General features: G+C 49.3%; 1 protein-coding gene across 4 annotated transcripts in view; it reads right to left on the bottom strand.

The window, feature by feature from the left end:
• Positions 1-25,670, bottom strand: part of LDLRAD3 (low density lipoprotein receptor class A domain containing 3) — a 233,088-nt gene that overhangs the window by 78,144 nt on the left and 129,274 nt on the right. The gene's annotated exons all lie outside the window — the stretch shown is intronic.

Raw genomic sequence — 25,670 nt, 5'->3', positions numbered from 1 at the left:
TTGCACCAGTTTACGGTCCTACCAACAGTGCGCGAGGGGTCCCCTTTCTCCACATTCTTGCCAACTTGTTATTTCTTGTCTTTTTTGATGCTGGCCAGTCTGCCTGGGGTGAGGTGATATCTCATTGTGGTTTTGATTGGCATTTCCCTGGTGACCAGTGATTTAAGCATCTTTTCATGTACCTGTTGGCTATCCGTATGTCTTCTTTGGAAACATTTCTATTCAGGTCCTCTGCCTGTTTTTTTAATTGGAGGGATTTTTTTTTTTTATTTTTCATTTTTCTGGTGTCAACAATAGCAAGATTTAATGAGCACGTATGTGTCAGAGACTGGATGAGGTGCTGTCATAATCATCATGTCATGTATCCCCGCAAAGACAACTATGCACTATAAAACTCATTTTATTATGCCCCCAAATGGAGGAATTGAGGCATGGGAGGGGAAATCATTTGCCCACAGTCACGTGGTAGGTTAAGTGACACAGCCGAGGACAGGACTCAGATCTGCTGACTCCAAACTGGTGCCCGGTCCTCCACATACAGCCTCTCATGGGGTTAATTAAACATAGGAACCCTTCAAACAAGCCCCAAACCCCAAACAAGCTTAAAGGGTTTGTTTGCATAACAAGTGCTGCCTGGGCGCCCCCTGCCTATGGGGCTTCGAGGGGCTCCAGACCAGAAGGGATGTGTGGATAGAAGAGACCACGGCCACTGCCAGGAGCTAGCTGAAGAGCAAAGGACAACAATGGAAACATGTCATGACCTGGAACCCAGGTGCTTCCAAGCCCTTGGAAATGTCTCTATGACAATACTTACTGCGACTTTGTTACCTCTGCCAAATTGCTTAACCATTCTGTGCCTCAATTTCCTCATCTATAAAAAGGGCAAATAATAACACCCTTTGGGGATGACATGGAGATCAAGTAATTTAAAATATAAAGCATTTAGAAGAACGTTGGGCACAGAGAACTATAGGCGTAGCTACTCTGCATTCTTCCACTTATGACTACTATTAGAATAACCACACATCAAGGCACGTGCATGTGCGACACACACGCACGCACACACCTCACTTTTTATTTCTCTTCTCTTGCACAAAAACTGGTGACTGAGTCACATTTTCTAATGAGCCAGTACTTGGCAAAAGGGCCCCTCGAGCAGCCTTCCTTATTCTGTCTCCAGCTATCCTTTATAAATAGGTTTATGAAATTTATGCTTAATAGCCTAATATCAGGTTCATATTAATCTCACCCTGTCTGAGCTTCAAAGGGACAAACTGTTCTCACTATTAACGAAACAGATTTCAGCAGCAAGTTTCCAAGAGATCAGAGCTGGAAAAAAACACTGGTGGATCTAAAAAGACAAACATCTCCTTGGTGCTCTTTTAAAGCCATCTGGGTTTAGAGAGCCACCACCACCAGGAGCAGGGAGGGGAGATCCTACAGCCTCAGCCCGGCTGGCACAAGGGCCCCACAGACACTAGGTGGCACTAGAACATGCTGGAAAGAAGGCTGCCCCACACCTTGGCCTCCCTGGCTCCTCACCCGTCCCACCCCACTCCCCAGATGGGTTCAGGGAGGCACGATGTGGGACAGACTGTGCGAATTGGAATACACAACCCAGAGGTGGGTAACCAGTCACATGTCAGTAGTAGTGGAGGATGGTCAAGGAAGGAATACATGCTTGTTTTCACCTCTCTGCACAAGATAAACTCAGGCTTTCTTTTCTGGATTTCCAAAGGCAGATCGTCACAACAACGTGAATATATTTAGCACTACTGAACTGCACAGCTAAACACGGTTAAGATAGCGAATTTTATGTTCTTCATACTTCACCACAATTAAAAAGAACTGGGGGGGAGAAAGGCAAATCATCCTTAATAATAAACAACAGTGTTTTCATTCACTAAATAAACACAGAATACAGTCAAGATCCCCTCTCTTGCTTTTATAGAATGTCCTCCTGCCTCTAAGTAGCTAAAAAGGTAGGTATTTCACAAACCGGCTGGTTTGGCGGCCCCGGAGGACAGGGCCGGGCAGCTCACATCTCCAAGACATTAGGAAACTCTCCCCTCATGGAAATACCCACTTTCCCACGTTTGAGAAGGTTCTGATGCAGGTTGTCCTCCGACAGAGCAAGGTTTTCGGAGCCCCACGCTAGCTCTCCAATGCAGCTGCTGCTGCTTCCAGTCTCATTATTTGCAATTCACTTATGTCAAAAGGCCTGAGACCCACACTGAAACGCAGATTAATTGTGACGGGGTGGGGGGAGCGCAGCCGGAAGGAGTGTCTCCAAGAGCCTCCTGAGTGCCTCATGCTCGAGCAGGAAGAGCTGCTCCTCTGGCTCTCTGCCATCCAGGAGCGGAGGCCTACAAGGCCCCGTGTGGATCTCAGAGGCAGGAGAGTGCATCCTGAGAGGGGCCCCCAGCAGGGCAGGGTGAGGACCACTGGGACCCCGACAGTGGGAGAGCCAGGCCCCGAAGGGGAAGGAGGGCGTGGGCATGGACTCAGCTCTGGAGCCTTCTAGAAGAGTGAACCTGGGCGAGTGTCTACACCTTGGCTTCCACCACCGTGGAAGGTCACTCTGTGCAAAGAACCTGGTGGAGCGGCTGGCACCGAGCAGGTGCTCACTGAGCAGGGCTGAGACCTGGAGAACACAGGGTAATAGGGACCTGAAGAGGAAAGCCTGGAGGCATCACCGTCTGGGCTCAAGGGTGTCTCTGGCCCAGAAGATCACACTGGCGCCATGTGTCACAGCCCTGCAAGGCATTCTGGCCTCAGCTGGGCAAGGCAGCAGCCCTCCAGCCGGTGCCTTCCAAACTGCCCTTCGCTCCGGTTCCTGGCCCCCGCTGCTCTGGGGATCAAGGCCAGGATCTCAATACTCTAAGATGCAACCCCACCCAACCCTGGTTGGCCTTGCAAGACGGTGTCTCCACACTCTTCCTCTTCACGTGTGGGCCACGTTCTCCTCACCGGACGCCCTCAAACTCGCTGAGTTCTTTCTTCTCAAACTCTTACTCACCCCTCAGAGGCCTCAGCTTAATGCCCTCTCCTCAGAAGTCCAGCCTGTTCACCATGCAGTACACATTTTCTTACGTGAATTATCCCGTTTGAAATGGCCTGTTCAGCACCTGTCTTCCCACAACATAGTGAACCAGGAGCATAAAATCTCAGCTGGTAGAGATAAGCTAATTGTTATCATCCACTCAACAAATATTTACTGAGTATCCCCGTGTTCCAGGCACCGTTCTAGGGGCAGGGGATACAAAATTCAACAGTTTTATACACATGTACACACACACTCTCTAAATATATTAAAAATATGTACAAAACTATAAAGAGACTATTCTTATTCTGCTGGGAAGTATGCATATGTCATGATTCTTCTAAATTAACCTCCTCCCTTCTCACATGATGAGCCAGACATTCACATCTGGGAAGGCCCACCTGATCCCTCAGGCTAGATACAGGGGCTGCTGCCCTTGCCGTCAGACCCTCTTGACCTCCCAACATCAAAACCAGAACTGGGATCTGTTACTTCTACGTTGCTAACATTATCTTGAGTCTGCCCACTTGCCTCCATCCAAGGGGCAAATCACCACCAGCCACTTTTTGGATCATACAGGTGGCCTCCCAGCCAGGTCTCCCTGTATCGATCTTGGCCTCTGCTCTTCATTGCTCCCACCCTACACACAACGGTTTTTTTTCTTTTTCTTTTTTAAGATTTTATTTATTCATGAGAGACACAGAAAGAGAGAGAAGCAGAGACACAGGCAGAGGGAGAAGCAGGCTCCCCGCAGGGAGCCCAATGTGGGACTCGATCTCAGGACCCCAGGATTATGACCTGAGCCAAAGGTAGACGCTCAACCACTGGGCCACCCGGGTGTCCCAACAACAGTGTTTTTTCTAAGAGCAAATCTGACTGCACCTCTGCCCCTTAGATTCTCCTTGCTCTTGAGATAAAGTCCAATTTCTGTGGACCACGGGCTTCTGTGGCCCTTTCTTAGAGCCCTCCGGTGTCTCTATGCAAGGGCCTCAAAGGAGCATCCATACACTCGACAGCTGAGTAATCTTTATTTGTTGAAGCACAGAGCAAGGCGGACTGAGTCACAGTTAAATGTGTGAGATGCACCAACTTTCCCCAGCTAACAGGAAGCAGAGGAGCCCCTCTTACTGGGCCCCGACCCCATGGGGTGTGTGTACTTTTACAGATGCTGATGAACTGTATGCCTAAACACTGTACTACAAACAGGAAGTTAATTATTTCTCTTTCGATTCCCACTATAACTTCAATTGCAAGCCATGCAACTGCCTTATGTTGCTGAAAACCCTCTGCACCAAGAGGTAGCATTCGAGTCAGGAACTTGATCCACTGCTTGATCCATCCGATCGGTGGGTGTGGGTGGCTCCTGCCTCTCTGGACATATACCTGCCAGGAGGTGGCTTGGCCTCTGCTTTGGGGACACAGATTGAGAAATTCCTGGCATATCCCTTTGGTGGAGCATTAAAGCACCTTGACTGGAGGAACTCTGACCCACGGGAGGAATGCCAGGGAAAGGCAACAGTGCATCCTGGGCACATACAGGAAAACACAAAATAGAAGACAAGGTGATGGAAAACAGTGACTCAGAGCAGGAGCTCTGGAGCCAATCCTCATGAGGTGTGTGATCTTGGGCCAGTTACCTAAGCCCTCTGAGCCCCGACATACTGATCTATCACGTGAAGGTGGGAACAGCATATAATGGTACAGAGTAGATGTGAGGAGCAAGTGAGCTCATCCAAATCAAGAACGGAACGTGGTAAGAAGTCCACCCATGTTCCCCAAATCACTATTGTAACTTTACTCCTCCTGCTACTTCTAAAATGGGGGCACAAAATTGTAGGCGAAAGCCTAAATGTCACGATAAGAGTCAACCAGCAGCAGCACACATTTTAATGAATAATTGCTATGTGCCAGCCCTGTTCTAAGGGTGTCATCGACATTAATTAATTTCAGTCTAAGAATAACCTTATGGGCCAGTGCTATTTTATACCATTTTAGAGATGGGAAAACTAAGGCACAGAGAACCAGCCCAGGGTTAAACAGCACCTACTATATGCATTTAAAAACGTAACTGCAAGAACGCCTGGGTGGTTTGGTTCAGGTCATGACCCCGGGGTCCTGGGATCGAGTCCCACATCGGGCTCCCCCCAAGGGAGCCTGCTTCTCCCTCTGCCTGTGTCTCTGCCTCGCTCTGTGTGTCTCTCACGAATAAACAAATAAAATCTTTCAAAAAAAAAATGCAAGTGCAAAACCCCCTTCATCTCAAGTATGATTTTATTTTCTGATTTTACTTTTCACAATAAACTATTCATAAGTGATATTCTTTCCAACCCCTGGTCAGCCAATCCCCACCTACCGTGCCAACCTGCAGTTTTATTATATTACTATTTCCTTAGCATAAATAAAAAATAAAACAAAGGCAGTCTTTAAAACCTGTATATTTGGCTTCTAAGAGTCATTTTCCCAGTCTTTTGTATTCAGCTCACAAGACCAACCATTCCGGGGCATGGGTATTATTTATTGTTGAATGTATATCTTTCTTTCAAAACATGAAAGTAATGCTCTCCGTGTGAAAAAATGGAAAATGTCTAAAACCAGACATGAAAGTCCCCAATGGTCCACCACCAGAGATGACCACCTGCGCATTCCGCGACTTTTCCTCTGGGCTGATCCCACACAATTCTGCTTACAGAACCCAGCTCACCAGATGCAACACTGCAGTGGGTTTCACGCCGGGTGGTTACGCAAATCACTTAGCCATTCAAGACACCCACCGGTCTTACAACATAGGCCCTTTGTAGATTATAATTCCACAGAGTTCTTTCTTCCTTGCAACAGAAATTAAAAAGGAAATGAAAGTCACAGACATGCCACGTAACTGCAGGAGCACTGGAGTTCCCCAGGAATCAAAACCCAGGGGCAACTCAGACCACCCAGCACCCTGTTATTGGATCTGGTAATGAGCTTCCAGGGGAAAACCCAAACAAAGCTGACGGCCCCAGGGGGTGACCTGGGCACCAGACCGCCCCGCCCCGAAGCCACAGCCAGCAGCCAGCTGGCTTCCTCTGGGGACCAGCCCCCTTTTCCTGACCCCTGTGAGAAGCAGGTCCCCCCATTTCCCTGAGGCTGGGAGTAGGGGAAGTGAGGCTGGCAGGGTCTTGGGCTAACTCAGTCTCTTTCTTAAGAGATCTGAGCATTTCAGTAGGATAAGTGATTACACTGGGAGGAAGAAAACCCTGTTCTCAGCAGGCGTGAGCACCGCAGGGCGATGCCACTGAGTGGCTGGCCGAGGAGGGTGGGGGAAGTGCGCAGCAGAGGCCCGCAGAAGGGAGAAGAAAGGAACGGAGTGCAGGGGAGGATTCCTTTTTTTTTTTTTTTTTTTTTTAAGATTTATTTATTTTACAGAAAGAGCAAGCGTGTGAGTGAGCTGGGTGAGGGGCAGAAAGACAGGGAGAACCCTGAAGCAGATTCCCCGCTGAGCCAGGAGCTGGCATGGGGCTCAATCCCAGGACCCTGAGATCTTGACCTGAGCCGAAACCAAGAGTCAGTGGCTTACCAGACTTAGCCACCCAGGTGCCCCCAGGGGTGGGGGTTCTAAAGCTTCCTGCCGGAGCCTGCTAAAGCCTTGGAGGCAGAAGGCAAGGGCCAGAGTGGTACATGGGACTGGATCCTCCTGAACAGACCAGTAAGAGAAAGGTGAAGAAGGCATGACACGCACAGACCGCCATGCACAGTCTATCCTGTCCCCCAGCAGCTCCAAATTGGCCTCCCTTGTCCCTGGCTGGGCCCCGGTGTAAGCCTGCAGCTTCTTCCATCAGATGCCTTCCAAGAGGCCTGACCTCACATAACAGATTGGATCGGTGGGGTTGTTGGAGGGGATGAAACAGGACCGCAGAGCCCACCAGCCTCACCTTCCTCGTGGCCTGGAATCCTCTTACCCACTGGGTGAATAGGAAAGTAGTCTTTTCCACCAACAAAACCACCTGCCCAACTCCACCAAAGGGATTTAGAGAATTTACATGGACTGCTAATAATAAAAGGAATAACGGCGACAACAGTAGCAGTTAATATTTCCTGAACACTTACTATGCACATTTTTACAGATTAGTTAACTCACGCACCCCCCACCCCCCCACACACACATAACTATTATTATCCCCATTTACAGGTGGAAAAGCAGAGGACAGAAGGATAAAGTCATGGGCCTAAGGTCGCACAGGCTGCAGGAGGTGGCAGGACTAGGATCCGAACCCGGGGAGTTGCTTCCAGAGCCCACGCTGCCTGTGTTCCAGAGTCTGGGCAACAAGACTTCCAGAGCTGAATCAACAAGTATGAGCTCTGCTTGCAGAGAGGGTGCAGACCGGAAGGAGGACCTACAGTCACTGCTTAACAAGTCTGAGAAGTGCCCTGAAGAAACACACAGGATGCAGTGATCCGGGGCAGGAGGGGCAAGGGGAGGACAGCCTGCTGAGGCAGTGGCCAGGGGGTCGTGCTCCTTGTACGCGCAGGCTTCTAGGCAGGTGGTGACCTGTGAAGGGCGGCAGACAGGAAAGAGCTGAGCATGCCTCTGGGCATGGCTTGGGCCAGCGGACAGAAGATGTGACTGGAGACCGCGTGGGAGCTGGAACATTCAAGGCCTTGTAGTCTTGGTCAAGAGTTCGGATTTCACCCCAAGTAAAGGGAAAGCACTCCCCAAACCACCGCCTTGCAGGGCCCAGTTGGGAGAGGCTGTGTTTAGGCAACTCACCAGGCGCCCCCACGCCGTGGGACCCCTCGGGACCTCACTATCCTCATCTGCGGAGCAGGAATAATAAGAAGACCCACCTTCCCGGGTTGTTGTATCAGAAGAGTTGATCATACGTGCACAAAACACCTAGGCTGGTGCTGAGCACATCAGAGCGGGCGTGCGTAGCCCGTGGTGAGTCTGCGTCTCACACTCCAAGTTTCAGTGAGTTTCCCACGTTACCGGGGGAGGCAGTGGCAAGGGTGGAGGCAAGAAAGAGAAGAAACGAAGCAAAATGAAGTTGTGATCCATATGGCTCGTAGCCCTTGGGTGACAGGCACCAGATGGCAGGTGCACAGACCTGAAGACCCGCTTCCCGCGCCAGCCTGCATCAGCTGGCCGGGACCAGTCACAGGCAGATGCAGAACCTTCACATGATTGGCACCCCCATGCCCCCCCGCCCCCCACTCGCCCTTCCGTTCCCTCCCCGCTTTATTTAGTCTGCTCTCAGCTGAGAAGGTACAGCGGCCGGCGTGGGCTTCACGCAGATGCGCTGCCTTGCCGTGATTCGGGGTCAAGCTCTGTTTTACAGTCAATAAATAATGTGTAAATAATGAGCTCGAGGCAGACTCAATAAATGGCAGCACCAGTGGGGGGCCGGGGGGCCACACAGCCGCAGCTCGAGGAGCCGGGGCTGGGCGTGGGGTGTCGGGTGGGGGAGGCGCTCGGCCGCGGCCCGGGGAGCCTCCTGGAAGCCCAGACATCTGCGGGGTCAAGGGCAGGCCCGTGCGGCTGGAACCCACCCCCCTCTGGGCTTCGGGCCGAGATCCGATGCTGTACCCCACTGGCCCCCCTTTCCCGTGCCCACGGCCACCTAACCCTGCAGTTCTGACTGCAGGGGCACAGCGGGATTCCCACCGCACGGACCGGGGCTTGGCTGTGTCATTTATTGCGGCCACCGGGTGCCCCGGGCAAGCCTCACACTGTGCTCACGCCGTGGGGCCTGGGCTTCGGCCCTTCCAGTGCCCCGGGGGGGCCCATCTCTCCCAGAAGGAGGAGAAACGGGTGGAGCAGACCTGAACCCAGCTGGCAGGGAGGAGGCGAGCCCGGCCCACATGACGGAACCCTCCCGAACGGCGGGCCGCACAGAAACCCGCACGCTGCACCCAGCACCTTAGGCTTTGAAATGGTCGTGGCTGGACGTCGGCTTGAGAACCTAGAATCTGGGGGAGCGGAGTGCACAGAAAAATACCCAAGCAACGTGGGGATGATCCGTGCCCTTGCCTAGCTCCCCCACTGGCCTCTCATCTCCTCCACCCGGGGCCCGGGCCTTACTCTGCTCCGCCCGGCGGCCGCCACCTGACAGACCCAGGCATAGAGCAGCAGCAGTGGCCGCAACAATGACCCCCGCAGCCCCGCGTGTCCTCTGCGCCGAGCCCTATGCGGAGCCCCTCGCTGCACTGCTTCATCGAAGAGTCACGCTAAATGAGGAGCTGGGTCTGGCCCTCATTTTTCAGAGGAGAAAACTGAGACTTGGACAGGCTACTTCATCAGTGCCCGCCCCTCACGTGCACAGCAAGCCCGCTCCGGGCTCTCCCGCACGCCCAGGCCACAGCTCCATCATGAACAGCATCTCCAAGAGGTTCATCCAGGTCCCCTCGTCTGCTCCCTGGTTGTTTTCTGCTTGTTCACTTGGTCACCCAGACCAAACCGTAAGATCCTACAGGGCAGAGATTGTGTCTTAGACGGTAGCAGCGAAGAGCTTCAGCTCTGAGGTCACAGGAGTATGGGTGCAAATCCTGGCTCTGCCAGTTAGTGGATGACTATACAGCCAGGGTTCTCTAGGGGAACAGAAGCAATAGGAGACCAGACAGACAGACAGATAGATAGGTAGGTAAATAGGTAGATAAGTAGAGAGAGAGAGAGAGAGAGAGAGAGAGATAAATAGGTAGGTAGATAGGCAGATAGATAGATTGACAGATTTACACTCCAAAGAACTGGCTCAGGTGATTCTGGAGGCCGAGTCCCATGATCTGCCCTCTGCAGGCTGGAGGCCCAGGGAAGCTGGTGGTATAGTGCCAATCGAAACCCAGATGTTCTACAACCAGGGAGCCCTGTCTGGTATGAGTCCCTGTCTGCATCCAAAAGCCCAAGGACTGGGAGCACCAATGTCATGAAGTCTGAAGGCAGGAGAAGCAGATGTCCTGGCTCAAGCAGAGAGAGTGTTTTTGCCCTTCCTCTGCCTTTTTGTCTTCAGTGAATTGGATGAGACCCACCGGCACTGGGGAGGGCCATCTGCTTTACTCCTTCTCCTGATCCAAATGCTAACCTCTTCCAGAAACAAGCCCCCCCAGAAATACCCAGAAGTGTCCCACCAATTCTCTGGTCATCCTTAGCCCAGCTGAAGGGACACATAAGTCCAACCATCACAATGACCCTATGCAAGTCCCACAATCTCCCTAGCCTCATTTTCCTTCCCTGAGAAAGACAGGGATCATAACAATCGGAGGAACTTCTCCAACAGATGCCAGTAAGGTGTAAAATGCTAATGACCGCAGCCTGGCACGTAGTGAGCATTATACTAAAGACCAGTGCTTGTTGCTCTCTCTGAACAGGTTCACAGGGGGAGGCTGTGCCTTCTCAAGGCTTCGCTGTGCTCTCACACTGGCATGGCCTCAGCCCTGCAGGCTGGAGACAATATTTCGGCCTGCGTTCTGGGAGAGAAGCAAAGGAGCTCAGCTTTCCTAGCCTCACCTGCCTCTGACAACCATCACACTTTGCTTGTTCACAGGAACCTGCCCTCCCTGCTGGAACCCTTCTGGGAGACACCGCTTCTGAATTCCACAACAGGCAAGTTGTTCCCAGGACGATAATCATGTGCCACATCCTTTCCTCAAATCTGCCGTGAGGCTTAGGGGGTGTGTGCTTACTCCATGGCATTTCCATCCTTTTCCTACACAGACTGTTCCATTCTAGCCTCGCCCCCACACTGCACCACCCATCACTCCTCCTCCCCAAAGGCCTTGATCGCTCTCTCTTGGGGCGCCTCTGGCTTCGGCATCATTCTCAGTTAGGCCAACTCTACGGAAGTTCACTCCTCTTATCTGATTCCATAAATCAATCCTCCTTTTCCTTGGCCACTGCTCTTCTGTCTGGATTGTTCCCCTCGTTGTCCATTCATTTCATCCCATTGTGTATCCAACAAATAGTTACTGAGTGCCAACTATGTGCTGGGCAGCGGATCTGGAACAGGGAATGCGAGAGGCACTTTGTGCACAAGTGTGTAGAGCTGGACTGGTGAATTCAAATCGGATCCTTCACCTATTAGCTGACTGACCCAGAGCAAATGAACTAACCTCTCTGGGCCTAATTTTCTCCATTGATAAAATGTAGATGACAGTTCCTGTCTCATGGGACCCTCAAGGTTTAAATGGATGACACATACAGAGTGTTCAGAGAAGTACCTGGCACACAGTAAACATGCACGTGATGGATTCCACTTAGCACAACTATGCCTCCAACTATCACCCCATACGGAGTAAAGAAATATTATTATGCTGGCGAAGGCGACTACACTGCCTTTATGAAGGAGGAGAATGTGGTATAATGAGGTCATCCAACGAGGGAGGATCGGACCACTTAAAAAAAAGTGTCTGTGTCATCACACAGCTTTGTCTTCTTTCTGAATTTAAATCCCTAGAAGGTGAGGACTCACATGCTGCTTGTGAATCTGTCCCTAGACTAGAAATATAGCTGAGGAAGTCTAGGTAGTGTATTTATTAAAAGCAAAGCAGACAAGAGTACAAAAGACAATTCCAATGAGGGAAGAACAGTCTTTGCAACAAAAGGCACAAGTGGGTGTCTACATGCAAAGGCATGAAGTTGGACCCCTCCCTCACACCACACACAAAAACAGACTCAAAGTGCATCAGAGACCTAAATGCAAGAGCCAGGACTACAAAACTCTTAGGAAAAAAAAAAAAAAAAGTAGGACTAAATCTCTGGCACCGTGAATTAGGTAGTGACTTATGAGATCTGATACCAAAAGCACAAACAATAAGAGAAAAAAAAACACGGACTTTACCAAAATTAAAAACTTTTGTGCTACAAGAGATACCATTAAGAAAGTGGAAAAGTCAGGATGCCTGGGTGGCTCAGCAGTTGAGCACCTGCCGCTGGCTCAGGGCATGATCCGTGGTCTCAGGATTGAATCCCACACTGGGCTCCCTGCCTGGAGCCTGCTTCTGCCTATGTCTCTGCCTTTCTCTGTGTCTTTCATGAATAAATAAATAAAATCTTAAAAAAAAGAAAAAAGAAAAGAAAAGAAAGAAAGTGGAAAAGTCAACCCATGGAATGGGAGGAAATATTTGCATATCAGAACTATAAAGGATTTGTTTGGAGAAAAAAAAAAAAAAACCTGTGGCTGGGGGTTTCACACGCTGGAAACTGAGAGGAGGCCCCTGATACTGCAAAGTGTAAAAAAAAAAGTACTTTTAATGAAAAATAATAATGAACAAGGATGGAAACAAAACAAAAAAAGATAACAGCAGAACCAAGCTTAGTTCAGGATCCAGCAAATTAGTACAATTCCTTCTAGTTTTTGTTTCACGTTTCAGTTCGTATCCCAGCTTTAAATATAGCAAGTATTAAATATGATGTGAAGCCATACTTTAACACCCTCTGTGCGAATTTTGCAATTCTAATAGAAAACACGCCATAAATTAGTCTGAGGTGACTCGTCTTTTCCAAATGTCTCAGGGTGTGATTGTCTCTAGAATGGGTGATCAGTGACTCCGGGGGCTTTCCCCCCTCCCTCTTCCTCCAGATTCTAACCTCACCACTTTTGCTGTAAAAGATCACTGTTGAAAACAGAAGGCAAACCTTTGTTCTTGCTCCTGAATAATCCAAATAAATTTCCTCCAAACGAATCAAGATTTACACACGACTTTTAACCTGGTGCCGGTCCGTAGAAATGGAGAGAAGCACCTAATGTAGGGGCCTTTCTTACTCAGGGATGCCTTCCAGGTACCTAAGATTCAAGAATATTTGCTGAGCGAACAATGACTAACGTGGGATTCACTTGTTATTTACTAGTCAGATAGCTTCTCCAAGGACATCACCGGAGACAAGTTATTATGGAGACACTTTAGATAGCTGAGCCCCTCCCGAGCATGCCCCATCTCTGCCTCGCTGGTAGGAGGTCTGTTCCACCCCCACCCATATCTGAACATTTGTCAGGCCAGGAAGCAAGATGCCAGAAGAAACCAAGCCTGTGGCCTGGATCCTTGCTGGTAGGCAGGAAGGAGGAAAAAAAACCTTGTGAGCTAGCAGAGACCGAGCACCCTGGAGAGCTCACCCGATTCTTTCACACTTAGCGTTCCTGCAGAGAGAGGGAAAGGCTCAGGCCGGCAGCCAGGTGGTGGCTGGTTATACCGGAGAACTGCTGACCCATGGGGAGTGGAATCCACACTTAGGAGTAGCTGTGCTCAGCAACCTTCTCTCACTCTTCCTTCCAGCAATCCTGCAGGCAGGCCTTGTCATCTTGGCATTGAAGAGGCTCAGAGTGGTTAAGTAACTTGCCCAAAGCCACACAGCTACTAGCTGGTAGAGCTGCCGCCTGCCCTATGCAAAGCCTGAGCTCGTACCAAGAACGCGTCTGATAGAGTCGCTAAGGTGATAGAGGGGGTCTCACCCCTAAAATTCATTCATAGCCTGATGGATTGTTTCCTCTCTTCCTTCCTGCAGTAACTTTCTCCCATCTAATGTTCTCCTCTGTCTCCTCTAGGGCTGGCCTGGGAAAATAAAAGTCCCCCACCTGGGGGTCAGGGATTAGGATTTAGCTACCATGAGAAGCACCTTACATACCCTCCATGGATCACACCTGAAGTGTGATCACACTTGGGGGATGTGACTGTGGGGTGACCAGGAATAGCTTCATGTGACTGAGACATGGCGCAGCAGAGCCTGGGGGTTGGCAGCCTTGTGGCCTACACATGCGACACCATGTTCAAGAGCACTCACCAACACAAGGACCTCATTTAAGCTCTCTTGGGAAATGAGGGGCCCAGTGGAGGGTTTGGGCCAATCAGTGACTCAAATCAATGGCTCAGGGAGATGCCTTCTGATGGAATGGGGTTCCAGTGAGCTGCTGCTGCGTAACAAATCATCCCCAAATTTAATGACTTAAAACAATGGCATTCTATCAACTCCCACAGTTTCTGTGATTCAGGAAATCAGGAAAGGAACAGTCGTTCTGGCTCAGGGTCTCCCGTGTCATTGTAATCAGACAGTGGCAGACGCGCTGGGAGCTGCCCAGACACTGCTCTCTTTCCATGGGCCTCTCCGCGGTCTCTCTGTGTAGACTGCTTTGGGCTTCCTGACGATATGGCAGCTGGACGGAGGTGGACTGCTCACGTGAAGCTTTCAAGAGGGACTCTTCCAGGGAGCAAGGGGGAGGCTGATGGCCTTTTACTTCCCACTGTGGAAGCACAGAGCATCCCGTCTACCATATTCTATTAGACAAAACAGTCACAAAAGCTGGCCCAGTGTCCAGGGGAAGGGATGGGGTTCCATCCAGTTCCTGATGAGAGGAATGCCAAAGAATTTGTGGACATTCTTTCAAACCGCCTCCACTGAGGTTGGGAGAAAGACAGAGAGAAGTAGTTAGCTGTGGAGATGACGCAGATATGTATGGCGGGGAGGGGGCACCACGCGGTCACTTCCCCATATACACAGCATCTTTCCAGAAGGGAAGCAGGCGGGCACTGGTAGACCAAATCAGTCAGAAAAATGAATAATAGGAGATTCTGAGCCACAATGGAAAGGCTGCCTAACAAATCAGCTAGTGAGGACAAAACCTCTGTCCTTGGAGATTTCCTTCAGAGGCAAAGTGAGCCAGATCTGAGGCCCGCAGACTTCGGTGAAAAAAGCAAATGACTAGTCAGGGTCCTGTCATTTGAAGGTGAACTATCACCCTGATCAGACTCCAAGATCAAGGAAAAAGACTGGCTCTCACGACAGGATCACAATAAACGAGTCCATGAAGGAAGGAACAAACAAGTAAAGGGCCTCTCCAATTAGGCCCCTGGGATGGAGAGGGCCACCCCCAGAATACTCAGACTCATTGGTCTGAGCGCCCCAGGAAGCAAAGCGCACACTGAGCGTCCTGTCTCAGGCTGCGTGACTAATGAGTCTGGGGTCCAGTGGTGGCCAGTGCAAAAAACCAGCAGGGCAGGCTACTGGCATAAAGCAGCCTCGAACCACTGGCTTGGTTTAGGAGTCTGGTGCAGACACACACTATTCCCCAACAAGCACCCAGTCTCTCCTCTGTGCCTCTCAGAACACACACTCCTGAGTTCTAGCTGGGGATGTGAGCACCCACCATGATAAAGAATACACGCCTCAGCCCCTCATGCAGTTAGGTGTGGTCAGGTGACTAACGGGGGCGGTCACTGGTTTATGAACAAAGATGAAGCGGCCTGGCCTGGTTTCCTCCTTCTTTCTGATGTCTGGGTATCAGTGGCCACTGGAGCAGTTTGGGAGCGCTGAGGAGGGCAGGGCTCTCTGTTGGCCCAGACTGCTCACCTCTGGGATGGAACACGTGAGAGACCTCATCCATTTAAGGCACTTCTTTAAAGCATCACTGTCCTTAGCCAATCTCTCAACTAATACGGAGTCCCGGGCCCACCTCCACTCCCCCACACTAAGAATTTCATGTTGGAAAAAAACAGAGAAGAAACACCTGACGTGGATCCTACAGGTCCCCCAAAGGATTTGCAGGTTTCCCTCTTTTCTCTGCCTCTCCCGGCTTCCCATTCCCTCCTACTCATCTGAGCATGAAACGTAGGTCTTCCAGGACTTGGTGAATGGCTGACACGGATGACCACCTGTGGTCCACGCCAATCAGCTCACGTGCAAGGGAAGGTTTACTCTGGGAGACAGAGGCCTTGGGCCTCCTGGGACCCGGGGCTGAGAAGGGGTGGGGGGGCATCCAGAGAAAGCCACTATTACCTCCTTCTGTCTCTGGGGGCGTGCCACCTCTGGCCTCTCAGATGGGTCCTCCAGGAGATGTACACCCCCTACTCAGCTCTGCTCTTTCCAGCTGTGGCTTCCATGTGGCTGCGTCCCACCCGTCCATGTTTGCTCAGCCTCTGAGGGCTTACTCAGCACTGAAGCATCTGGGAGGGAGGGATGACAGGGAGACACTCTGACTCGCTGCTGGCTGGCCCAAGAACAGGCCTTGGGTCAAGTGTCTGTGCCTCATTGGGTCCACGGTGGCTTAGGTGGTTGGGAACAGTACAGGAGCACAGAGGGCGGTTCTTCCAAAGGTTGTGAGTGGAAGACACAGTCGGGAAGGAGTGGAGGACAGGGCAGCTAATACAACATATCCTAATATGTGCTGGTATCCGGACTATATGGCACAACGACGCATACTCTCACACGCGAGGACTAATGCAACATTCTTCCAGTCGGTAGTGTTGGGCAAAGGGGCGGCGGTGCACTCCTGGTCTTCCCCCCAATTGAAAATGAAGCTACTAGAGAATGGAGCAGCTCCTCGGACTTCTCTGGACTTCTCAGCACCTAGCAGAGTGCTCGCTGCCTAAGACCTTCATTAAAAGCTGACTACCAATGCAAATTTGAGCACCTCATACGATCACAAAAGGGACAAGACCTCAAGGAAAAAACTCATGGAAGGAGAACATGGCCCTGTGTCATTCTGTGGCATTCCAGAACCAAAGATTAACCAAACTGATAACCTGCTGAGTTTTCAGAGAGCAACAAGGAGGAAATGCGAAAGAGGTCGTCCTCCAGGAGGATCCAATATGACAAGATATTTGCCAGATCAGAGCACACTTTCAACTTCTCACGGGCCAGAGTTCTCTTCTCAGGTAGCCAAACTGGGGCCAAAGAAGAAAGATGATCTCAGGACTGCATAACCTAAGAAGGAAGCTCAAGCTGTTAGTCGAGGGTAGGGGATGAGGAATATCCAACTCCTGGTCATCAAACCTCCCAAACACTTCTCACCCTGCAGAATTCACAGAACCTGTTGCTCCACAGTCTCATTTACAGCATCGTCAAGCCCCAAGGAGACTTCTGGGCCGGGACAGCAGAGCCCAAGGAGAGCCACGGAGAATCAGATGCAATGATAACTGGCCCCTCCTGTACATTCCCTTACCAGGGCCGAGCATCTCATTCCCCCTGATTTTCTTCCTTGGGCTCCACCCTCCAAGTGCAGCATGCAAGGATCGGGTCTCCGCCGGCCATATCAGCCTCACAGCCCGCCACGCACCCCCACCCCACACACAAGCATATGCACACTTTGCTCCCGCCCTACCCTCTCTGGCTGGATGCCCAGCCTCATGCTTGTTTCTGGGTCCGTTTCTATTTATCTTTGAAGAGTAGGCAGAGACTTCTTTTCTCTGAAGTCCTGCCACGCTACCCCAGGGAAACTGTCACTCCTCGCTGTCTCAGTCACGCCCTCCAGTCTCCCACGGCGTGCTCCTCGCTCCTCTGCTACAGCATTTACCACACCTTCAGGTAATTATCTGCAGGGCACTCTGTTTCCCCCTGCAGACTGTGAGCAATTTTAATCTGATCTCGCTGCGTGTGTTTCTTCCAGAACCTGGGTGGGGCCAGGCAACAGGAGGCACTCTACTATGAATGGTCTGTGTGAGTAATCAGGAAGAGTCAGGGCAGTAACAGGGTGCTGGGGGAAGGCGGGGGACGGGGAGCTGATGAGGGCCACAAGCTGTCCACGGATGGGACACGTAAAGGTCTTCTGCATAACCAAGCAGCAGCTCCAAAAACTTGCAAAGGAGACTTGCAGAGAGGCAGGAAGCCCCACACGCGGTCCCACCTGAAACTTTCTCCACTGCCTTCGGTGTCCAGGCTGGACATCCTCACATGCCGATGGATGGACAGACAGAGTTGGAAGCCAGGAGAACCAAGAGAAGGGGGACGTGCCCGGGCACTGGGGGAGCCGAAAGAAACAGCTCCGAACACTACCATGGGGGCTGCGAGATCAGGAAGCAATTATGGTCTTGCGTGGAGAATCATTCCGACTTGCTTCTCAATGAGGGACGTTTCAGCAATGCTCAAGCTCCTGCTGCAATGGTTCGAGGAAAGGAAGCTTTCATGATGCACACACTAAAGTATAAAGAAGAAAACCCCCCAGGTACAGAAAGGTGGCAATCAGCCTCTCCCCCACTCCCCTGTTTTTTCCAACAAAGTCAGCATCTCTGCCCTTCCTAGCCCAGCTGGGCTCTCAAGCTCTCAAATTAAAAGTGGAAAAAAGGCTCCCACAATCCTGCCATTAATAGTACCTCCAGCAGCTTTATTCTAAGCAAGGCCAAATGAGTCCTTTTGTGGGGACGGTTCCTTCCTAGGGCCCCTCTAAGGCAGCTCTTGGCATCACTTGGCCACAAGTTTTATGGTAAATACCGACTACCCATCAAACTCGAGGTTGCAACATTTGGGGCTGGAGATGCCCTACACCCAGATTACTGGCCTTTTCCATCCGTACTTGAAAAATTATAATAAAGACAAGTACTCTCGCGTCTCATGCCCTCCACAATTTCTCTAGAAATGATCTTCGGCTGTTCGGTCACTTGGTTTTATCTGGCTGCATCCCCTCGGCTATCCCGTATTCTTGGAGGTGTTTATTTGAGAGGGCAGGGTGAGAAGCAATCGCTGTCTCCAACTCCCCTTTCCCAGGACTATCTATTCCCTGGAAGCCTGGACTCCAGCTCTCAACCAGAGTCTGTCGCTGGCGAATTTGGGTTGGCTGGGGCGTTAGGGCGGGCAGGGGAGAAAGATGCAAGCGCAACTGTCCTCGGGTGCCTGGAAGCAGAGGTGATGATGGTCTCGGTCAGACACTCGGAGGGGTGCTGACTCACCGCCTCCAGGTCCAGGACTGCTGTGGAGACAGAGTTAATGAGGCCTGCACACCACGTACAGGAAATGAGCATCTCGAAATAAAAGCTGGGAGACGGCCTACGAGCCAAGCACGCGGCTCTGCAACCCCAAAGAGCACACAGAGCAGCACCGCTCCCCACCCAGAAGATTCACTCTCAACTACCTCGGTCGGTCTCCTCCACACCCCACCTGCGCTCGCCTCTCTCTCAGCCCTGGTCTCGCTTTGCTTTTGTGCTTTGGTCACTCTCCAGCACTTCACGTCCCCTCATTCGGATTTCTACTGCCACACGGGGCGCACAGCTGGGCCCTGCGAGTGTGGCTTCCTGGGGACCGTATTCATTTGCGAGGGCTGCCGTGAACACAGTACCACTCACCAGCTGGCTTGAACAACAGAAATTTACTGTCTCGCAGTTCTGGAGGCAGGATGTTGGCAAGGCTGGCTCCTTCTGAGGCCTGGAGGAAGAATCTGTTCTGTGCCTCTCCCCTAACTGCTGGTGGTTTGCTGGCAATCTTTGGGGTCCTTTGGCTCATGGACATATTGCCCCCAATTCCTGCCTTCATGTCCACACGGCATTCTCCCCGTGTGTCTGTGTCCAGATCTGTCCTTTTAGTAAGGGCCCCAGTCAGACTGGATTAGGGGCCCAGCTTGCTCTGACACAACCTCATCTGAATTAATTATATCTGCAATGACCCTGTTTGTAAATAAGGTCACGTCCTGAGGCACAGGGGTTTCAGACCTCAACATATGAACACAACTCAAGAGAGGCCATGACCCTCACTGGATCCTCTGCATGCAGCTCAAGGCCTGGCACATGGAGGCACCTCGTTACCTGCCCACTGGCAAGAACACCAGTAAGGGTTGCCTGTTTGCTCTCTTGTTCTCCCTCTCTTTCTCTCTCTCTTTCCCTCCCTAATTCAATCTCTCTCTCTCTCACACACAGAAACAAACACACACACTTCTACAGAAGAAACAGGACAAAGCTGTCACTGTTAGCTTCTGGGGAGGTGCCAAACCTCATGCCCAGCTTTCCAAATTCTCCTTGAGCGTTATCACCAGGATACAGCAGGCAAGATAAAGAAACTGCAACCCAATTGCCAAAATACTCAATTAACTATCTTGGCATTGGTGGCTTTTTTAGAAATGCTTAACTCTCCAGCATTCCTCATGGAATAGGAAGGTGGACAGGCATCATTAGTCTTTCCTACTGCGAGAAACCGAGTACAGACAGAGGGAACACATGCCAGCCTTCATATGCAACCATCCCCATGAGCTCCCAGGACCAAGGGCTGGGTGTGCACCCATCGCCTGGAGTTCCTGGTCCCAGGTGAGTGATAACCAGACGGTAGTGTCACAAGGTGACGTGAAGAATGTTAGCTTGTACACGGGACGACCCAGGTTCCTGTCCTGGCTTTGAGGAAGACTCTGTTCAATCTGTTCAAGTGGCTTTACCACTTACAGGCTACGTGGACACGGCACAACCACGGAACAACCTGCATGATCCTCGAGCTCTTCATCAAGAAATGGCCATCGTTTTCTGGGAGAGGACTTTCTCTCATAGGAATTTCGTGAGACTGGATAGGAAAATACAGGTACAGGGTTTAAACTGGTGCCTGCCATTTGCTTAGGGCTCCGAGTGATGGTTACCCATATCCATATATGCATCTCCTATATGCCTGTTCTCCTTTCCAAGGCCTGACCCCCTCACCATTACCCGGGTCTCTGTAAGCTCTCTGTAGTGACAGCAATCAGAATTGGGATTCACTTAAGAGATATTCATTTTATTAGTCACTTACTATTGTATAACGTATTTCTGCAAAACGTACAGGCTTAAAAAAACAAACATTTATGATCTGCCAGTTTCCGTGGGTCAAAAATCCAGGAGTGGCTTAGCTCTCGCTCGAAACCTCTTACAAGGTTATAACCAAGGTGTGTGTCAGGGCCACTCAGCTCAAGGCTCGGCTAGGGGAGGAGCCACTTCCAAGCTCATTCAAGGCGGCCACTGATGGGTCTTCAGGTCCTCACTGGCTTTTGATCAGAGCCCTGCCCAGTTCCTTGCCACATGGGCCTATTCATGAGGAGGCTCGCAACATGGCAGCCAGCTCCCATCAGCATAAGCAGGAGCGAGTAAGCAAAACAGACGCCGAAGTCCTTTCTAATCTTGGAAGTGGCATTCAATCAACTGTGCTGCTACTTTCCTTACTAAAAATTGACTTGCTCATGTTCACAGCAGCGTTCTTCACGACAGCCAAAAGGAGGAAGCAACTCAAATGTCCATCAACAGGTGAATGAATAAATAAAATGTAGAAATTGATTCCACACTCACGTTCACAGCGGCGTTCTTCACAACAGCCAGAAAGGGAGAAGCAACTCAAACGTCCATCAACAGGTGAATGAACAAACAAAATGTTGTACAGACCCATGATGGAAGGTTAAGGTTGTACAGCCTTAATTAAAAAGGAAGGAAGTCTTGACACATGTCACAGCATGAATGAGCCTTAGGACATGACGCCAAGTGAACTAAGGCAGTCACAAAGGGACAAATACTGCACGATTCCACTTAGATGAGTTAGAGTAGTCAAATTCATAGAAACAGAGAGTTGAATGGTGGTTGTCAGGGGTTGGAGTGGAGAAGAGGGAGCTGTTTAATGGGTACAGAGTTTCAGATTTGCAAGATCAAAAAGTTCTGGAGATCGGATGCACAGCAATGCATATATATCTAACACCATTGAACTATACACTTAAAAATGTGTAAGTTCACATTATGTGTATTTTGACACAATTTTTAAAAACCCCATGCAAGTCACAAAGTCTAGATCACATTCAAAGGATGGGACTATACCAAGGCGTGAACCCTAGGGGGTAAGGATCATTGCAAGATGCCTGTCCCTTCAGTCATTTATCTAAAGTTGAAAAGAATCTCTGTTCAGTTAGGATCGAATTTAATATATCTGAGGCTACCTGAGTGCTGGCCACACCCAACATCTGCCTGGCAGTACCTGCTGACTCTCAGATGTGTTCCTAAGAAACAAAAAGCCACATGCATGCCTGCTCCATCTTACTGGTTTTGGAATTATCTGGTAAACAGGCTATGTTTCCAATCAATGAATCCTCAATTAAAAATCGATCCCACCACAGTGTTCTTTGGTCTTTATTACATCCTGGATGGAATAGAAAAGTATGGTAATGGTTGCACTTTCACGGTCCACTCCCACTTCCAAGTCCTGACAGTTTGTTGTTAGTTTTAAAGGCCAGGGATAAAGACAGGAACTAAATTGGGATGAGGAAGAAGGGGAGGAGAGGCACACACAGCTGGTGTCTCTAAAGTGGAGACACTGCTTTTTCATACCCTCATCAAGTCGGAAGAAAAGTATTTCAAGCACCGTATTTCCTGTCTTCAGGCCAGTTCTCTGCACTCCATCCAAATAAACATTATAAAATATAATTTTCTTTTCCCACATCAATTGAAAGCAAAGACGCATTTTTCAAGGGCTGGGAGCCCAGGAGGAGCAGATAGGATATTTTCTCACTAAATGAGCTCATATGCAGGAGGTGCTTAGCAAAGTGTCTGGTGCATGGTAAGACTCGATAAATGTTCACTATTATTAGGATGACAAGGAGCCAAATCCTGTGCTGTATAAGGACCATATTTTGACTAGTCCTGATGCCTCTGAAATTCTTCAGGAAGACACTGCATGAGGCTCAGTCCTCAAAAGCCCAGTACAAGTCGGGTTTGCCCCCCAGCACCGGTACACTGGTGTTCCTTTGTTCAAGCACCAAAATTAGTAGCCAGTTCGCATTTAGAAGCTCCACGATAGAGAAAAGCATACCCTTTGATACTGAAATCACACCCCGAGCAGGAGGACGCTCATATCACAGGAGGAATAGCCAGCAAGTCTAGATTCTCATCTCAGGCTCACTGAAGGGCATATTCCCATTGAGGGAATGAGAGAAGCATCTACTCTATTTAAACAACGGCAATAATACTCATTATTTTAATACATGGTATATACTTGAACTCACAAAACTTACACACGTATATAGCATAATACCACATAAAGTACAAATTAAATACAGCTTCATGGGGTACCCGGGTGGCTCGGTTGGTTAGGGGTCCAACCCTTGATTTTGGCTCAGGTCATGATCTCAGAGTTGTGAGCTCAAGCCCCATGTCGGGCTCCATGCTCAGCATGGAACCTGTTTAAGATTCTCTCTCCCTCTCCCTCTGCTCACACTCACATGCACGCGTGCTCTCTCTTTCTCTCTCTCAAAAAACAAATAAACACAGCTTCATAACATAACGCCCTACAAAGAACTCTTTTCTAGTATATAGCACTTACTGAATCCACTATGTGCAAGGCATCGTGCTACTAGGTAGGATCTGTGGGATCCAAGGGGCGGGGGAAGGCATGCTTCTTGTTCTTTGGTAGCTGGCAAGAGTGCCTTTCCACAATGGGCACCCTTGCTTGGAGACTGTCATGCTAAATGGCACCTGACAGCTGTCACCCACGCCTTAATGGGACTTGTTTCCTGAGAGCTTACTTTCCACAGGGATGTCATTTGGGCACAGAAGGCACAAAGCCAAGATGTGAAGGAAAGCTACTCCATTATGTGCTTGCCAAGAGCTGGGCTTTGTGTGCATGTGTCCACCACTGACTTACCCTATACCGCATGTTTATAACATAAGAGTACAATGCAGAGAGAGAGAGAAAGGAGCCAGACTTAGAAATACAAATTTCAACCAGCCATCAGAGAAACAGTTCTTAGGGGAAAGCAAAAAATCTGCTTCAGCAAAATGCACGGATAAGCACATGGATGGTAGGGGATGCTAGCAAAACCCAAACCATCAGGATATATTCTCTAACTTCAAGTTTTAGACTAAGGGGTCATTTTGCTGAACATCTCATGGCACCATTGGTGAGTCTAGGATGCATGAAGACATAATTAACCATATAAGAAACAGTATTTACAAAAATGTTCCTCTGTATCTCCTATATATGCTAATATTTGATTTTGTGACTGCTCTTCTCCTACTTGACATCTATCACTGCTGATGGCAGATGCCATAGGAGGTATAATGCATGTGTTGTGGTTTATAAAAATTTGACTTTGTGCAAAGGCTAGAAACACCTTACCGTTCAATCAGCAGTTGAGAAATTCCTAGGCAATAGGGAGCCTGGGTGGCTCAGCTGGTTGAGGGTCCAGCTCTTGGTTTCAGCTCAGGTTATAATCTCATGGTTGTGAGATCAAGCCCCTGTATAGGGCTCTGTGCTGGGTGTGATGCCTGCTTAAGATATTCTCCCTCTCTCTCTCTCTCTCCACCACCTCCACTCACTCACACATGCTCTCTCTCAAAAAGAGAAAAAGAAAAGAATTCCCAGGCAATGGCAAGATTAAAATCCTCTCTAAAGTTAGTATAAAACAGTGGTTCTCAGAATTAATGTATATTTGAATCACTTGGAAAGCTTGTTCAAACACAGACTGCTGGACCCATTTCCTGGGTTGATTCTGTTGATCTAGAGAAGCAGCCTGAGCTCTGTATTTCCAAAGAGTTCCCACATGATACTTATCTCAGGATTATATTCTGAAAATCACTGGGGAAGGGAAAACTCAAGGAAAGGATTGTCCAGACAAGAACAATCAGACCCTAATCCTACCCAAGACTCACCTCCTGTGGCTGTTCTCTGCACAAATTTTGGCAAAATCTATGTTTTGGCAAAATCAATCTTTTCTTGTCTATGGCCCTCAGGCATGCAGACTTGGATTGGTCATAATCCTTGATGTGTGACCTACCCTCAACCTATTCATTCATTCACTTATTTTTAATAACATAATAAACATCAACCAAAACAAAGGCTAGGACTTTGAAAAGGACCTACTTATAACTTCAAGGAGCTGGCTCCATCCAGCCTGCCTCCCAACATATGAGGTAACCAGTTAGCTGCCTTTCTCTTGCTTTTCTGGCTTATGATTTTACACAGTTTATAAACTGTGGTAAACAGCAGAATACTGGGTAACAGTCAAAACAGATGAACTCTACCAACAAACAATAATGTAGGTGAATCACAGCAAAAGGATAATTAAGTGAAAAAAGAAATGACTGCGTACAGATCATACCAGTTTACAACATTAGAAGTATGTGATGAGTTAACATGGATGCCCATTTTTAAATCTTTATATATTTTTTTGATCACTGAAAAATTGATTTCTCAGAGATTAAAAAAATATGTGTTTACCAGAAAAGTCAATGAGTGAAGAAAAAGTACCTGGCCAGTTTTAACAGAGGAGGTATGACCCCACTGTATCCTTGTAGGCTCCCTGCTTTTTAAGGAGCTCACCTTTCCATCCCCCTCAACTGCATCCTCTCAAATTCCATAAAATTGTTCTGAGATTGCAAGTCCTGATAGGAGCAGGCAATTCACACAAGAGGGAACTAAGTAGTAAACAAACACACAGGGGAAAATGTTGACTCTGCTCATAATCAGAGAAATGCAAATTAAAGCATTTGGGGAGCTATCATTCTATGATTACTAACTTAGCAAAAATGGAAAAAACAGAACAGCAGTGAATGCCCAGGATATGACAGTAAAACTGACACACACAGACATTGCTAGTACCCATGTAAAGAAAGGAAAAAACTGTTTCCCACAGCTGCATGTGGAGGTGTAAGCCATGATCTGTGCAGATGCCCCACTCTGCAGAATTTATCCTAAAGAAGTAATGCAATGGAAGGAAACAGCCCAGGCGGTCCCCAACAATGCAACAATTTAGAAAACCACAGTAGAGCATCCTGACTATATGCAACACAGCCAGAGGTAAATTATAGTTTTGAAGAGAAAATGTGTACGTGATACTTCAGACAGGAGAAATATGAAATCCAAAACGGTAGGCGCATTACAGGTAAAAGCATGTGTACAGGAGCTGCAAGGGAAAGTGCAAACGTTAGCATGGCTGTTGTATTTGGAGTGGATATGGGTGTTGTTTTCTTCCTTTTG

This window comes from Canis aureus, chromosome 21, assembly GCF_053574225.1.
Source record: "Canis aureus isolate CA01 chromosome 21, VMU_Caureus_v.1.0, whole genome shotgun sequence".
In the NCBI taxonomy this organism is placed as follows: domain Eukaryota; kingdom Metazoa; phylum Chordata; class Mammalia; order Carnivora; family Canidae; genus Canis; species Canis aureus.
The sequence above is the reverse complement of the archived record's forward strand: the minus strand, read 5'-3'. Positions and strand labels throughout refer to the sequence as shown.